This window comes from Asparagus officinalis, chromosome 1, assembly GCF_001876935.1.
Source record: "Asparagus officinalis chromosome 1, Aspof.V1, whole genome shotgun sequence".
In the NCBI taxonomy this organism is placed as follows: Eukaryota; Viridiplantae; Streptophyta; class Magnoliopsida; order Asparagales; family Asparagaceae; genus Asparagus; species Asparagus officinalis.
Genome location: NC_033794.1, coordinates 118,711,822 through 118,720,536, shown reverse-complemented (window position 1 = coordinate 118,720,536; position 8,715 = coordinate 118,711,822). Strand labels below are relative to the sequence as shown.

The following is an 8,715-nucleotide window of genomic DNA, read 5'->3' as shown; positions in this document are numbered from 1 at the left end:
ACCTAAGAGCTTCTGGGCCGAAGCTGTTCGCACTGCATGCTACATAATCAACATGTCTCCTTCAGTTCCTTTGGGTTTTGATATTCCAGAAAGAGTTTGGTCTGGAAAAGATATTTCCTATTCTCATTTGAAGGTGTTTGGTTGCAAGGCGTTTGTACACATTCCGAAAGAGAAGAGACAGAAGCTTGATGATAGAACAGTTCATAGCATCTTCATTGGTTATGGAGAAGATGAGTCCGGCTACAAACTATGGGATCCGAAAAAGAGACAAATGATTAGACGAGCAGATGTGATTTTTCAGGAGGAACAGATTATTGCAGATCTTGGGAGAGCAGAGCAGTCAGAAAGTGTTGCTAGTGAGATTCCAGATATGACACATGTTTCGTCTCCAGTACAGTTGCATCCTACAGATACAGAGCAGGTGCATGATGATGATGTTGATGATGATAGTCAGATACCAGGAGACGGTGATCAGAATCACGAGCAGGAGGCTCCTCAGCAGGGGGAGCATCACTAGCAACAGGAGTTTACAGAGCCACAACTTAGGAGATCAGCTAGAGAGCATCGACCATCCACGAGATATCATCTTTCAAAGTATTCTTTACTGACAGAAGAGGGGGGAGCCAGAAAGCTTTCAGGAGGTACATACTCATAAAGACAAGGACAGATGGTTCCATGCTATGAAGGAAGAGATGAAGTCTCTTGAAAAGAAAAATACTTATGAGTTGGTGGATTTTCCAAAGGACAAAAAAGCTTTGAAGAACAAGTGGGTGTTCAAGTTAAAAAAGGATGGTTACAAAGAGATTCAGAAATACAAAGCTAGATTAGTGGTGAAAGGCTTTGGTCAGAAAAAGGGCATTGATTTTGATAGAGATTCAGAAATACAAAGCTAGATTAGTGGTGAAAGGCTTTGGTCAGAAAAAGGGCATTGATTTTGATAAAAAATTTTCACCTGTTGTGAAGATGACGTCTATTAGAGTTATCTTGGGTTTAGCAGCTAGTTTAGACCTCGAGATTGAGCAGCTTGATGTAAAAATTGCATTCCTTCATGGTGATTTGGAGGAGGAGATCTACATGGAGCAGCCGGAAGGTTTTGAAGGGCATGGAAAAGAACACATGGTTTGCAGGTTGAAGAAGAGTCTATATGGTTTGAAGCAGGCACCCAGGCAGTGGTACAAGAAATTTGATTCTTTCATACCGAGTCATGGCTACCAGAGGACAGTTGCAGATTCGTGTGTATATTTCAGGAGAATTTCAGATTCTAGCTTCATTATCCTTTTGCTTTATGAGGACGACATGTTGATTGTTGGTCAGGATAGTCAGATAATCGGTGGGCTGAAGAAGGAGTTATTTAAAGCTTTTGACATGAAGGATTTAGGCTCGGCACAGCGGATTCTTGGTATGGATATTATTCGTGACAGGAAAGCCAGGAAGTTATGGTTATCACAGGAGAAATATGTTGAACGGCTACTTGATAGATTCAACATGAAAGATGCTAAGTTAGTCAGTACTCCGCTTGCAGGACATTTGAAGCTTAGCAAGAAATTTTGCCCAACTACAGATAAGGAAAAGAGTGAGATGAAGAATATTCCTTACTCTTCAGCTGTAGGGAGTTTGATGTATGCCATGGTTTGCACTCGGCCAGATATAGCTCATGCAGTTGGCGTTGTGAGCATGTTTCTTTCTAATCCAGGGAAAGTTCATTGGGAAGGTGTAAAGTAGATCTTAAAATATTTGAAAGGCAGTTCCTGATTGTGTTTGAGTTTTGGAGGTTCGAAGGCAGTATTATATGGTTTTGCAGATGCAGATATGGCAGGTGATCTCGATCACAGGAAGTCTACCTCAGGTTGGTTGTTCACTTTTGCAGGGGGAGCAGTATTATGGCAGTCCAGGTTGCAGAAGTGTGTTGCTTTATCTACAACAGAGGGGGAATATATTGCAGCTGCAGAAACCGGTAAGGAGATGATTTGGTTGAGAAGATTTCTGCATGAGTTAGGCTTGTAGCAGGACAATTATCAAATCTTCATTGATAGTCAAAGTGCTCTTGATTTGAGCAAGAATTCTACATTCCACTCCAGAACAAAACACATCGATGTAAGATATCATTGGCTTAGAGAAGCTGTTGAGAAAGAGGAGCTAAAGTTACAGAAGATTCACACAGATGAAAATCCAGCAGATTTTTTAACGAAGATCGTTTTCAGAGAGAAGACAGAGTTATGTCGGTGATTGGCCGGCATGAACTCCCATTGAGGAGTTAAATATTGACCGTTTTCAGAGAGAAGACAGAGTTATGTCGTTGTCTTCAGAACGACGACGCTGTTGAGGGTACGGTGTTGATTTCTCCGCGGGAGTTGGAGATTTTTGGTGAGACGAGTTTTAGGGTTTTGATGCCCTAGAGGTAACACTGTATCTTTCTCTTGTGATTTAATCCTCAAGTTCAGGTGTAACTTGGAGGGATTGTACTGTAGGCACGATTTGCCGAACTACGTTAAATCTTGGTGTTTGCTTGCTTGTAGTATTTTTCATTGGTGTCGTTATTCGTTTAGTGATTAATTCCGCATATTAATCTTCATAAAATCCCCAACAAGAAACTAACAGAAGTTGATAGAACAGTAACCAACTAAATAGAAAATTATGAATGTAAAGTTCTAATATACCTATTTCAAAGAACTATAGCAACATATATATCAACAACACATCCTCCCCAAAGAAAAGTTTTTTGAGTACAACAATTCATGGTCACTAGAATAAGGCATTATCAGTAATTCTATCTCGTCATGTCCTCAACAAGCAGTGATAATTGTAATAAATAAATAAAAATCTAAAATTTAACAGAGGTATCAACTTCACCAGAGCTGAACAAGGTGCACTCTGCCCGAGGGCTCAAACGCAATGTCTATGTTTTTCACTTGATGGTTAAACTATCCAAAGACCACCAATCAAACTCAAGTTAAGAAGATGAACTCCAAATAGCACTAATCAACTCTAACCAAACCGTAGGGGGGAAAAATCAATTGAACACAAGTAACAAAGTAATCTCCAATTCAATTGGCCTAGATTCTTGAGAGATCATACACTAGTAGAAAACTGAGCATTGGCGACGGGGTATTGGCGACGGATTTCAAATCCGTTCGCCAATACAAACATTGGCGACGGAACATTGGAGACGAGGTTTGTTCCGTCGCCAATGTTTGTATTGGCGACGGATTTCAATCCGTCGCCAATGATTTTCCGTCGCCCATAACCTTGGGGCGCGAGCGAAAAAAGCATTGGCGACGGAAAAAATCGCGTCGCCAATACTTAGTATGGCGACGGATCAGATCCGTTACCACATAATATTGGCGACAGATTGTCAAATCCGTGCGGCTAATGTTCCGTCGGATAAATAGTATTGGGGACGGAACATTGCCGACACAGTCTTCCGTACATGCGCTTGGTCGTGCCGCGCGCCCAATAGATATTAGGCGACAGATCTGATCGCGTCCCGGCCGCGGCGCAAGTTCTCGTCGTTAATGACTTATTAGGATGGATAGTGTCCGTCGCGCAATAAAGTATTAAGCGACGGAACACATTGCGCCGAATCGAATCGCGTCGCAAAATATACTTATTGGCGACGGATCAAATCTGTCGCCATACTATTGCGGACGGATCAAATCGTGTATTGGCGGACGGATGCGATCGTTGCAATGAACTATTGGTCGAGGGATTTGACCCGTTCGGCCAATACTTAATTAGCGACAGCGAAATTCGGTCCGTTATCATGCTATGTTGTGCCATCCGTAAAAAAATATACATTAGTTATATAATTATCGCATTGTTAATGAGTGGCCCCATAACAAATATTAAGAATTATTTTAGCTATTAGTACGTCAATCTATAATATTTTAAAATGTAGTCCACCAAATTTATGTTAAATTGTTAAAGCACATCTAGAATTGTTAAAGCACATCAATAATATAGTATAAAACTTTAATACTCAAAAATATTAAAATTCTTTAGGCGGGAATAGATATACTTTGATATTCGATAAGTATTCGTGAGTTTTTTGGCGACGACTTTGATTAGTTTAGAGAAAATATTGTGAAAAGTAAAAATAATGAGAAAATGGTGAGATACCTAGGAGATCATTTTTAGTTATACGTGTCATGAACATGTAACCATATTAATATTGTTAATAATATACCAGAACTTATCATAGCCATTTTTAATTAATTAGGAATATGATATATATTGGAGAAAAAAATTTTTAATGGATTTGGGGTTCTATGTTAGTTTTAAATTTTGTTTTTACTCTTTATGCTAGCAGATTCGATGATTTGAAAATTGTCACGCTCCGAAACTATAGTGAATATTCATAAACACGGGTCACGAGACAAGATCAACCCTTGCACAAGCCAAGTCCCGTGTACGAGTCAAGCTTGACACTTTATGTCACGTACCTCAACTCAAAATATATACATAAGCCTGCTAAAGATAGTAGGTCAAAACAAACTATATATATATATATATATATATATATATATATATATAATATATATATATATATAATATATATTATATATATATATCATATATATATATATATAGAGAGAGAGAGAGAGGAAGAGAGAGAGAGAGAGAGAAGAGAGAGAGAGAGAGAGAGATTAATGGGTATCCTTGTCATAGGAGGGATTTCCTCCTATGACGCCTCTAAAATCACATGATTGAGCGACATTGTGGATGATCCGCTCCGTTGAACTTGATCTACATATTCTAAAACTCCAAACACACAAGTTTTGGTGAACCGTCGTCATTTGACCCTTCATCCACTCGTATCAATTTTAACGTTTGAATGAATAGAACTTTCACATGCTCGATGGAGGGGTCAAACGATGACGGATTCACCCCAACTTGGTGTGTTGCGGTTTTAAATATGTAGCATCGAGTTCAACGGAGCGGATCATCATAATGTGTTCAATCATATTGATTTTAGAAGGTCAAGAGAGAAATCCCCCATATGACAAGGTAACCATTAATCTCATATATATATATATATTTATATATTATATATATTATATATATATATATATATATATATATATATATATACTATATATATATTATATATATATATTATAATTATATAATATATATATATAATATATATATTAAGAGAGAGAGAGAGAAGAGATATAATGGCGTATCCTTATCATAGGAGGAAATTTTCTTCTTGGCTGTCTATGTGGCACAATCCCATCATTCTCATAAAGTAGGCAAATCCACCAACTCACACACTCTCTCTCTACTTTATGCAGAATGATGGGGATTGTGCCACATAGGCGTCCAAGGAGAAAATCCCTCCTATGAAAAGAATACCATTAATCTCAGTTAGTATTATATATATATATATATATATTATATATATATATAGTATATATATATTTATATATATTATATATATATATATAATATATTTATATATATATACAATAAAGCATATTATTGCCACATTTTATCGCAAAGCATTGCAGAATCTGGTAAAATATTCCAAAATCAAACCTCTTTGAAAACAAGCAATTAAAGTTTCCCACAATCAAACATGTTCATCATTAGGTATATAATATCATTTGTTTAAATAAATTGTGTTTGTGGTATAAATATGCATATTTCACATTTATATTTATTTTTTTACGTGAAGGAATGTCCTCACGACCTTCTTCTAGTCCATTATCTCTTACATGGATCCTCAACCGTTGAAGTATTAATTTAAATTTCATTAAGTTAATTGAGGACTTATTTACTTATATGTTTTATTAACATATACTAAAAAATTAATTTATTTTGAAGGATAAATGTTAAAAAAATTACTTTTTTTTTATTTCCCGCCTCCTTTTTCATTTCCCGCCTTCTGTTTTCATTTCGCTTCTGTTTTCATTTCCCCGCTCTCTCTAAAAACCGCCCAAACGGGCAAACCCCTCTCTATCTCCAAACCCCCAAATCTCTCCAGAACGATCGCTAGCAACTCCTCTCGCTGAAGAAACCTCCAGCACACGCGCTGCACCCGCAGCGTCTCCACGCAGCACCCCCGTCTCTCACCTCCCAACTCTACCAAAACCCTTGGCGGCTCCTTCGAAAAAAATAGGCCACCACCGAGTATTCCTTCTCTCAAAACCCTATTTTCCCCCTATTTTTTTGTTCATTATTTAGTTTTTTTAGAAGAAAGTTATGATCTGAACTTTTGTTTGCAGTTTTGTTGATTTATGAGGCTTGTGATTACTTATTTCGCTGGCTAAACGCAAAGAATAGAAATAAACATACATCATTTTTTATGGATCGCTTGGTATTTTGTTAGTGTTGAATCTTATAATCATGGCCCTGTAATTTTGGTGGATAGAGCACGGATAGTTACATTATTTTGGTGGATAATCATGGCCCTGTAATTATAGTGTTGCAATGGGAGAGGTAGGCCAAATTACCAGATTGGTAATTAATTCGATTCTATTTTCTAATATAGTATTTATTTCTATATATTTGCAGCGGAGGAGGGTGGTGAACATCTGGAGGCGGCGACCGGAGGAGAGTTTCACGGGGAGCATTGATAATTGGGTCTGGTCACTCGCGGTGTGATTTGTGAGAATTTCACGGGGAGCAAATGAGGGGTTCAAATTTTCTTTGATGAATGAGGGGTTGGGATTTCAACAAGTTATTCAGGTTTGGTTTATTCAAAAAATATTTAACAACTATCATTATATTTCTCTTTTTCTATAATTATTTTGAACGTATATTGTAGCAGTATCAAGGTTTTCAAACAAATCAACCAGGTGACTATACATTTCCAGTACTAAAGCGTCCTCCTTACTATAGTATGATGCAAGCAAATTGACAATTTTATTTTCCTCATCCATTTTCGGTATGATCATAAATTAACTTGTTCTTATAGCGATTTATTGACATCTCAAATTAGGTATCAGTTCTCATCAAATAGGCAATATATATACTTGAATGTGTAGATACAGGAGGATCAAGTCCAAAGAGCTCAGAGTCATGCAGATAAGTAGAAGTGCAGGTATAGCATTAACAAAGGAATTTGTTTTGCTTATATCTCTCTTTGCAGATTTGATGAAATTTATTGAATCTTTTTGGACTAGTTAATCCATAACATGTTCTTATACATGTTTTTATTTATTTATTGATATTTGTAGAAGTTTGCAACGTGGAGAGTTAAACATGCTTCGAGTTGTCGAAACTGAAAAGCTTGTTCAAAATCAAATGGAGAGTCCTCATTTTGTTTGCGTGGTTCGATATTGGTTTAGAAGTTGGAATTTTAATGTATGAAATCTCTATAGCACTTGCAAGAGTTTTCTATCATGTAAAAGAGACCTTTCGAATAGTTAGTGAAACATTTATCTCTTTCCTCTTCTTATTTTTCAGATATAGTTCATTGATCCAACCTGTTAAAAATTACATGGTATATATTAATTTTTCTTAATCAAATAAAAGGAGTAATTTACATGGTATATATTTATTTTGTTTTTACTTGTGGTGCAATGAATATAAATGATAACACAGGGAATAATCTTTAAACTATTAACTTTCTAATTTATTCATATTTGCACACATGTATTTCTAATTAGAATTTCTAATTTATGATATTTTTTGGCGTTTGACGAGCATGAAGTTCATGGTGGTGGAGAGGTATATATGACGTGACATATATGTATTTATTATGATATTTTTGGTATATATCTTATGTGGAGTGATAATCTTTTCAGGTTAGAGGAGGTACTCTCGTAGGGAGCAGCAGTACGATACGACGTTCTAATGCAGACGATGATGTAACAAGGATGTCGACAACGACGATGACGAGGAGTGAGTGAGACTTGTGTTAAGACATATTATGACTTTTAAATTTTACCTATATGTAATATAATTGTGATTTTATTGTGTAGTGAATGAATATTATTTGAGCATGCGAGATGTATTATGATTGTGATTATATGATGAGTATTGTTCGATATTGTGGATTGACGGATGAAATTGGATGAGTATTCATTTGGAATGTGAATGTATATCATGGTTGATTTTATGATATATTGTTAAATATTATCATTGGATTGATGTCGATACATGTTATATGTGTATTATCGTATGGGAGGTTACCAGAAAATTAATTTTTTTTACGTACATATATACATTGGCCGACGAGGAAATCCGTCGCCAATGCCTAAAACATTGGCGACGGGGATTTACCCGTCGCCAATGTTTTAAGCATTGGCGACGGATTTTCCGTTTCCAATAAGCATTGGCGACGGGGAAATCCGTCACCAATGCTTAAAACATTGGCGACGGGTAAACCCCCGTCGCTAATGTTTTAGGTATTGGTGATGAATTTCTCCGTTGCCAATGTGCATTGGCGATGGGGGAATCCGTCGCCAATGTTTAAACATTGGCGACGGATTTACCCGTCGCCAAAGAAATCCGTCACCAATAGTCGTCCGTCGCCAATAAGTATTGGCGACCGGGAAACCCGTCACCAATACTTATTGGCGACGGATTTATTGGCGACGGATCCATTTTCGTCACCAATATGTATTGGTGACGGATTTTGGGGTATTGGTGACAGATTTCCCCGTCGCCAATGCCCTGTTTTCTACTAGTGATAGTTGCGTATTAGTATTGAGAACATTTATAATTTCTACGACCTCTTTTCTTATATTATTAAACTCGATATGGCAT

General features: G+C 36.8%; 1 long non-coding RNA gene across 3 annotated transcripts; it reads left to right on the top strand.

Moving 5' to 3' along the window:
- Positions 5,978-7,812, top strand: LOC109844149. Of its 3 annotated transcripts, none has more exons than XR_002247881.1 (5): positions 5,978-6,132; positions 6,517-6,690; positions 6,773-6,800; positions 6,944-7,045; positions 7,752-7,812. It is a non-coding gene; the product is annotated as an uncharacterized LOC109844149 (long non-coding RNA). The 3 variants fall into 3 exon arrangements; XR_002247883.1 differs by lacking the exon at positions 5,978-6,132 and adding an exon at positions 6,296-6,441; XR_002247878.1 differs by lacking the exon at positions 5,978-6,132 and having other exon boundaries at positions 6,451-6,690.